This window comes from Hordeum vulgare, chromosome 5H (genome assembly GCF_904849725.1).
Source record: "Hordeum vulgare subsp. vulgare chromosome 5H, MorexV3_pseudomolecules_assembly, whole genome shotgun sequence".
Classification (NCBI taxonomy): domain Eukaryota; kingdom Viridiplantae; phylum Streptophyta; class Magnoliopsida; order Poales; family Poaceae; genus Hordeum; species Hordeum vulgare.
Window position 1 is genome coordinate 238,723,702 of NC_058522.1, and position 9,355 is coordinate 238,733,056.

The window sequence follows — 9,355 nt, forward strand, 5'->3', positions numbered from 1 at the left end:
TTCCCGGCGGCGTGAGTTCTGAAACAATCCACATTTCCTTAGGTGTGTGTCATACTCGTGACTCAAATATTCTCCCCCACGATCTGATCATAGGAATTTTATTTTCTTGTCACGTTGATTCTTTACCTCACTCGAAAATTCCTTGAACCTTTCAAAGGTTTCAGACTTGTGTTTCATTAAGTAGACATACCCATATCTGTTTAAATCATCGGTGAGGGTGAGAACATAACGATAGCCACCACGGGCCTCAACGCTCATTGGACCACATACATCGGTATGTATTATTTCCAACAAGCTGGTTGCTTGCTCCATTGTTCCGGAGAACGGAGTCTTGGTCATCTTGACCATGATGCACGGTTCGCATGTGTCAAATGATTCAAAATCAAGTGACTCCAAAAGTCCATCTGTATGTAGTTTCTTCATGCGCTTTACACCGATATGACCAAGGCGACAGTGCCACAAGTATGTGGGACTATCATTATCAACCTAACATCTTTTGGTACTCACGTTGTCGGCGTTCTGGGAATGGGGTACCCAGACCTGCCTGCCTGTGTCCCAGGGCAGACCCACCTCACCGGAACAAACCAACGGGCCCGACACCGTTCAGGGTAAGGCCCTCGTGAGGGGCGAAGCCTCACGAGGAGGAGCAGCATCAAGACCCACAGGGGGCCTCCCGAGGACCCCTCTAGAGCGGCGGATATTCCGAGGCAAGGTCGGGCCTCAGGAGTCAAGGGTGATGCGTGGAAAGGACAGGCGAGCAGCACATGGCAGGACGAGGCAGTTCCCCTTTGGTCCAAAGGAAGAGGGAGCGTACAGGGGTTCCAAAGGAATCTTCCAAAGGTTTCCCTTCTGGTGCAACGAAGCCGCCGCCGCCGCCAGTAGGGCAAACCTCATCCTCGGGCCCGTCCCTGCAGCGTGGACAGTTGCTTTGCACGCGAAGACCAGCTTTGGGAAGAAGAGCATGTTCCCCTGTTCCCCTTCAAAATTGGCCGCTGTGGGATCCCTTCCCGCCAAGCTATGAGGGAAGAGGACCCGGGCCTCCACTATTAATAGAAAGGGTAGAACACTTAGTAGGAGAGTTCATTTGAACCATAGGGCAATACACCTAGCCACATGGCCTCCGGAGGCTCGAGAGCACTATACAAGTTCATACACCACCTCCGTGAGAGGCAATCCACCAAAAGCACGAGTAGGGTTTTAAGCGTCGCAGCGGCCCGAACCTGGGTAAACTGTTGTGTTCTACGCTTTCCTCGGCATCGAGTGAGTCCTTCGTCATTTCCTTCCAGTAGTGGGCTAGGCGAGGATGAGCAGGGAGAGATCTTCCTACACGCCCAGTGTTCGAATCCTTAGGGTTTTGCGGAGCCCGAAATCCGACATTTGGCGCGTCAGGTAGGGGCGTGTCGAGGTTTCCCTCCATGCTCCGTCTTCACCAAGCTCTGCCGCTCCGATGGCTGACGCTCGTCGGGTTCGCGCAGAGCGCCGCGCCACCTGCATCGCCCAGACCACGCCCGTCGGTGCCGTCGGCGCGCGTCGGTCGCTGTCACCCGTGGTGAACACTGCCACCGGCCCCTAAGCTCAAGAGCAACAAGGTTCCTCCCAGCCGATGACCGAGCAGGTCGATGGCCGCACCGCCACTCCGTCGATCGCCAGGCCTTCGGGATCGGCATCGCGTGCCTGGCCAGAGATGCCCCACGGCGGGCACGCGCTTGCCATGGCCACCGAGCTGCTCCGCTACCAGCTTGCTCCTGACCACCACCACGATTGGCTCTAGCGCATCGAAGAGCTCATCACCGCCACCGGTGACTCAGCTGCGCTCTCCTGCTCGCTCCGACCCCGGCCGTCCCTGGCAAACGACGAGGAGCAATACGCGCCACCCCGACCCCCGCGGCGTGTCGTGGACCCCGAGCCCAGGCAGGAAGCGCGACCCCGCGCCCGGCCTCGTGAACCCAGGGCAGGACCCAGAGATGAAGCAAGCTGCCAGGTGGTCCCCAAGCCCGCACCGATGTATGCGCGCCCCCGGCGCTGCAGATTCCGTGTCGTGAGTGTGCCATGCTCGAAGCAGACCCGATGGAGCAACAAGACCGGTTGGCTCCCGCGTGCACCGTACCCGTTGGACTGGTGGGGTGCCTTGCTACCGCCCTCGAGCTCTACCCTGGTGCATGGCCCTACAAGTTCAAGCCCGACCTCCCCCCGCGTTACGATGGCACCCAAGACCCGGATGAGTTCCTGCAACTCTACACGCTGAGCATCAGGGCAGTGGGAGGAGGCGACAAAATCATGGCCTGTTGGTCCCCATGGCGCTCAAGGGCGGCGCACTCTCTTGGCTCCTCAACCTCCCAAAGGCGTCCATCACCTCCTGGGACGGCCTGCGCGGGCTCTTCATCTCCAACTTCTAGGGCACCCACAACCGTGCCCCCACCGTGAATGACCTGCGGCACGTCAAGCAGCAGGAGGGAGAGACGCTAGACAAGTTCATACATCTCTTCACGGTCATGCGCCTCAAGATCCCCAAGGCGTCGAACGAAGCCGTCATCTCGGCTTTCTCCAACGGAGTCACCGACCTCAATATGAAGGAGGAGCTCGCCATAAACGATGAAATGAGCACCACACTGGATATGTTCAACTTGCCAAGCAAATGCACCAAGGCTGAAGATTGATGCCTGTCAATCCTCGGCCCCAGGTAGCGGACCCCGAAGAGAAGAAAGCCAAAGCCAAGTGGGTGAAGAACAAGGCCCCGGTGGTGCTCTCCGCCGAGCTTGAGACGAAGCATGTCCGAGGGGGAGAGCGCCCATCTAGAGGGGGGCTGACGTGCATCTTCCATGGCACCAGCGGCCATGATACCTCTGAATGTCAAGAGCTCCGTTTGTCCGTGCCGAACACTTCAACAGGCGCCCCAGATGGTTCGACAGAAGCCCCGCGCGCGGAGGAGGCTGCAATGGGGGCTGCTGGGACGACGAGAGCCGCGTCAGGGGTGGCATGAACAGCCTCAGGAGAACCCCTGGCGTGGCCAGCCTCAGGAGGACCGCTCGCGTGATAACCCTCAGGAGGGGCAACGACACGGTCAGCCTCGTGAGGCTCACCCTCGGGAGGCCTGGTTGCCCCCGTTGCCTCTGCCACCCAGGAGGAGGGATGAAGACAGGCAGGATGACAGGGCTTGGGTGTTCCATGAGGCTAGGGCGGTGGCCTCCATTCTGGGCGGCACCCAGACCCCAGCCTCCAACCGCGCCTTCAAGCAGCTTGCCCAGGAGGTGAATGCTGCCCTCCCGAGGCCAGAAGCAATGCGCCCCCTCAATTGGTCCCGGACCACCATCGCCTTCTTCCCAGGTGACCAGCTCAGGTGCTCGTTCATGGACGGCAAGGTCCCAATGATGTGCACCCCGACCATTGATAACCCACAAGTATAGGGGATCACAACAGTTTTCGAGGGTAGAGTATTCAAACCAAATTTGTTGATTCGATACAAGAGGAAGCCAAAGAATATTCTCGAGTATTAGCAGTTGAGTTGTCAATTCAACCACACCTGAAAGACTTAGTATCTGCAGCAAAGTATCATTAGAAAGTGGTGTGATAGCAATAGTAGCAACAGTAATAGTAGCAGGAGTGACAACAGTAGCGACAGAGTAACAGTAGCAGCAACGACAGCAATAGCGGCAAAGTAACGTAGCAAGTACTAGTAGGAAAAACTCGTAGGCATTGTATCGGTGATGGATAATTATGCCGGATAATATTCATCATGCAACAGTTATAACACGCAGAGATATGTAACTAGCTCCAGTTCGTCAATGTAATGTACGCATGTATTCTGTATGTAGTCATACGTGCTTAGGGAAAATAACTTGCATGACATCTATTGTCCATCCCTCCCGTGGCAGCGGGGTCCTAACGGAAACTACGGGATATTAAGGTTCTCCTTTCAATAGATAACTGGAACAAAGCATTAGCACTTAGTGAATACATGAACTCCTCATACTATGGTCATCTCCAGGAGTGGTTCCGGCTATTGTCACTCTGGGGTTGTCGGGTCATAACACATTGTAGGTGACTACAACTTGCAAGATAGGATCAAGAACACAGATATATTGACGAGAACATAATAGGCACAGATCTGAAATCATGGCACTCGGGCCCTAGTGACAAGCATTAAGCATGGCAAAGTAGTAGCAACATCAATCTCAGAACATAGTGGATACTAGGGATCAATCCCCATCAAAACTAACTCGATTACATGATAGATCTCATCCAACCCATCACCGTCCAACAAGCCTACGATGAGATTACTCACGGACGGTGAAGAGCATCATGTAATTGGCGATGAAGGAAGGTTGGTGATGACGATGGCAACGATCTCCCCTCTCTGAAGCCCAGAACGGACTCCAAATCTGCCCTCCAGAGGAAGAACAGGAGGTGGTGGGGCCTCCGTATCGTAAAACGCGATGAGCTCTTCTCCTTTATTTTTTTCCGGACGAAAGGGACTAAATAGAGCTGGAGTTGGAGGCGGTGGAGCTCTGAAGGCCCCACAAGCCTGCTAGGCGCGGCCAGGGGGGCCCGCGCCTGGTGGGCTTGTGGGCTCCTCGCTCCACCCCTCCAGTTGATTCTTGCGCCAGTATTTTTTATATATTCCACAAAAAATCCTCGTAAATTTCCAGGTCATTCCGAGAACTTTTATTTCTGCGCAAACAACACCATGGCAATTCTGCTAAAAACAGCATTAGTCCGGGTTAGTTCCATTCAAATCATGCAAATTAGAGTCGAAAACAAGGGTAAAAGAGTTTGGAAAAGTAGATACGACGGAGACGTATCAACTCCCTCAAGCTTAAAGCCTTGCTTGTCCTCAAGCAATTCAGTTGACAAACTGAAAGAGACAAAAGAATAACTTTTATGAACTCTGTTTGATCTTGTTGTTGCAATTGTGTCTAACTCATATTCAAATATTAGCAAGATCATAAGCTAACCACATAAGCAATGACATTTAGGTCTCAAGAGGAACTCATATCAATGGCATAATCAACTAGCGAGTAATAATAATAAGTTTCAAACGTCAACACTTCAATCAAAACAATCATGAAGTAGTATGAACAGATGGTATCTCGCTAGCTCTTTCTGAGACCGCAAATGCAGAGCACCTTCAAAGACCAAGGGCTGACTGAACATTGCAATTCATGGCAAAGAAGATCCAGTCACAGTCATACTCAATAACAATTAAAAGCAAAGCATAGAAATGACACAGGTGCTCTCTAACTAGTGCTTTTATAAGAAGAGGATGACTCAACAGAAATGTAAATAGATAGGCCCTTCGCAGAGGGAAGCATTGATTTGCAGAGGTGCCAGAGCTCAAGCTTTTAAAACAGAGATAAATAATTTTGGGTGGCATGCTTTCATTGTCAATGCAAAAGGCGGTTTCCAAACAGAGAAGTTTTCACCATATTCCATGCTTTCATTCCAGAGGTGCCAGAGCTCAAGTTTTCACCATCTTCCATGCTACACATGCTATAGGCGGTTTCCAAACAAAAAAGTAAAGTTTTGACTCCCCCACCACCGATCAATCACACTCCACGAATAGCCGAATACTCGGGTGCCGTCCATACCAACAACAATCCAGGGGGAGTTTTGTTTGTAATTATCTTTTCGATTTGAGCATGGAACTGGGCATTCCAATTACCGGCCCCTTTCTCGTGAATGATAATCAATAAACACATATCGAGGATAACATGCCTAACATGGAAGATACTGATCGCCCCTTGTCACCACATGAGCGGTTCGGGCATGCAAAACAGATTATTTCTTGAAGGTTTAGAGAGTGGCACATGCAAATTTACTTGGAACGGCAAGTAGATACCGCATATAGGTAGGTATGGTGGACTCATATGGAACAACTTTGGTTTATGGAAGTGGATGCACAAGCAGTATTCCTGCTTAGTACAAGTGAAGGCTAGCAAAAGACTGGGAAGCGACCAACTAGAGAGTGACAACAGTCATCAAAATGCATTGAGATTAACCAACATTGAGTGCAAGCATGAATAGGACATAAATCACCATAAACATGAATATCATAGAGGCTATGTTGATTTTGTTTCAACTACATGCATAAACATGCGCCAAGTCAAGCCACTTGAATCATTCAAAGGAGGATACCATCCTATCATACTACATCATAATCATCTCAATATTCATGTTGGCATCCAAGACAAACCATTATAAGCTCCTAGCTAATTAAGCATGGCATCAGAAACTATGATCTCTAAGTTTTCATTGCAAACATATTTCTCTCACAACAAAGCTGAATCAGGAACGATGAGCTAGTCATATTTACAAAAACAAAATAGATCGAGTTCATACCAGCTTTTCCAGGCTCAGTCACTTCATCATATATCGACATTATTTCCTTTCACTTGCATGACCGAATGATGTGAACAATAATAAGAGTGCTCGTTGATGACACACAAGTATAGGGGATCAATTGTAGTCCTTTCGATAAGTAAGAGTGTCGAACCCAACGAGGAGCAGAAGGATCTGACAAGTGGTTTTCAGCAAGGCAAAATCTGCAGGCACTAAAATTGTCGGTAACAAGTGATTGTGTGGTGAGATGATTCGTACCAAGAAACAAGTAACAAAAGTAGAAACGGTTCAGAAAAGTGTCTCAATCCCTTTTGTAGCAAGGGACAAGCCTGGACAAAGTCTTATAGGAGGAAAAACACTACCAAGGACACACGACAATTTCTGTCATGCTAGTTTCATCATGTTCATATGATTCGCGTTCGTTACTTTATAGTTTGATATGTGGGTAGACCGGCACTTGGGTACTGCCCTTACTTGGACAAGCATCCCACTTATGTTTAACCCCTCTTGCAAGCATCCGCAACTACGAAAGAATAATTAAGACAAAGTCTAACCATAGCATTAAACTAGTGGACCCAAATCAGACCCTTACAAAGCAACGCATAAACTAGGGTTTAAGCTTCTGTCACTCTAGCAACCCATCATCTACTTACTACTTCCCAATGCCTTTCTCTAGGCCCAAATAATGGTGAAGTGTTATGTAGTCGACATTCACATAACACCACTAGAGGAAAAACAACATACAACATATCAAAGTACCGAAAGAATACCAAATTCACATGACTACTATTAGCATGACTTATCCCATGTCCTCAGGAACAAAAGGAACTACTCACAAAGCATAATCATAATCATGATCAGAGAGGTAATGAGTGGAATCAAGGATCTGAACATAATCTCTTCCACCAAATAATCCAACTGGCATCAATTACAAAGATTAATCAACACTACTAGCAACCTTACAAGTACCAATCGGAGTCGCGAGACGGAGATTGGTTACAAATGATGAACTAGGATTTGGAGATGAGATGGTGCTGATGAATATGTTGATGGAGATGAGTCCCCTCCGATGAGAGGAGTGTTGGTGATGACGATGGCGACGATTTCCCCCTCCGGGAGGGAAGTTTCCCCGGTAGGATCGTCCCGTCGGAGCTCTAGATTGGTTCTGCTCAAGTTCCTCCTCGTGGCGGTTGCGAAACCACGAAAAAGCTCCTCCGTGATTTTTTCCTGGACGAAAGCCTCCATATAGCAAAAGAGGGGGCCAGTGGGCCAGTGGGCTGCCCACAAGCCCCCATGGCGCGGCCTGGGGGGGTGGTCGCGCCGTGCAGGCTTGTGGGCACCCCCTGGTTCCCCTCTGGCACTTCTTCGGCCCAATATTTTTGATAAATTGGGAAAAAAATCGCCGTGGATTTTCACGGCGATTGTAGTTGTGCAGAATACGTATCTCAACTTTGCTCCACTTTGAGGCCAGAATTCCAGTTGCCGGTATTCTCCCTCTTTATGTAAACCTTGCAAAATTAGAGAGAAAAGGCGTAAGAATAGTACCGTGAAGTGAAATAATAGACAAAGAAGCGATAAATATGAACATGAAAACATGATGCAAAATGGACGTATCAACTCCCCCAAGCTTAGACCTCGCTTGTCCTCAAGCGAAAGCCGAGCTCAATTAATATGTCCACATGTTTAGGGAGAGAGGTGTCGACAAAACAAGATACGAACATGCATGCATCATGACCATGATCAGAACAAAAATACCAACATATAATCTCTCATGCTAAAGTGATAATTTCTTCACAAAGTAAAGCATGGATCAAGAACCTTACCGAGAAGTAACAACCGATAGCCTTTAGTCATAGAAGCAATTGCAATTTATCACGACATAAGAAAGAGTCAAATAAGAGCTTGTAAAGCAAATCCACATACTCAATCATTCTTTCGTTCTCTACAATTGCTACAACTCACGTGGTAATAATGAAATCAAAGTTTCAGCTGGACACAGTGAAAGATAGGGGCTTACAGTTTTGCCTCCCAACTGCTTACCTCAAGGTTAATGTCAACAATAATAATTCATGAATACTTACCTCCAAGTTGACATATGAATATAGATCTTTCCCAAGCATGTGATGGTAGCCAAGACAAAGGCAAAATAAGGAATTGGTGAAGATCACCATGACTCTTTCAGGGACAAAAAGTAAAGGTACAAGATAGGCCCTTCGCAGAGGGAACCAGAGGTTGTCATGCGCTTTTGAGGTTAGGATGCATGTCCTCGTAGTGCGGAGGAACGACACATTATATTGTCCCATGTGATAAAGAACTTTATTATGCAGTCTGTCGCTTTTATGTCTTCCTCATCACAGGTTCGTATAAAGCTTATTTTCCACTAATAGATCATACATATTAGAGAGCAATTTTTATTGCTTGCACCGATGACAACTTACTTGAGGGATCTTATTCAATCCAAAGGTAGGTATGGTGAACTCACATGGCAAAACTGGTTTGAAGGTTTATGGATGCACAAGTAGTATCTCTACTTGGTGCGGGAGTTTTGGCTAATATGAGGTGGTAGAGAACGTCACATGCTAAGGGATCTCTAGTCATATCACATTGTTCAGAGCCAAGCAAACACAATTCATTATGTTGTCTTCCTTGTCCAACATCTACTTCTAGGCATGCAATAGTTTAGTGAGTGTTCACAATCATAGATAGTGTCACAGATGATATATTTATATGTGAACCTCTCCTTCCTTATCACTTCCTATTAATTGCAACAATGACCAAGGTCTATGTTTGCCTACCCTCAACAAGTTTCAATCCTCATTCTTTTTATATGTGAAGCCATCACTTCCCATAAGATCATTACATGATCTTTCATGCTTTTGTCCTATTCTCACTCTTTTGATCATGACAAGAGGCAAAGCCCTTCAACTAAGACACTCTTTATTATGTGACTCACGAGCAAGAATACATCGGGGGTGACACAAAGCAAAACTCAAGACTAAAACACTAAGACTTTTAAACT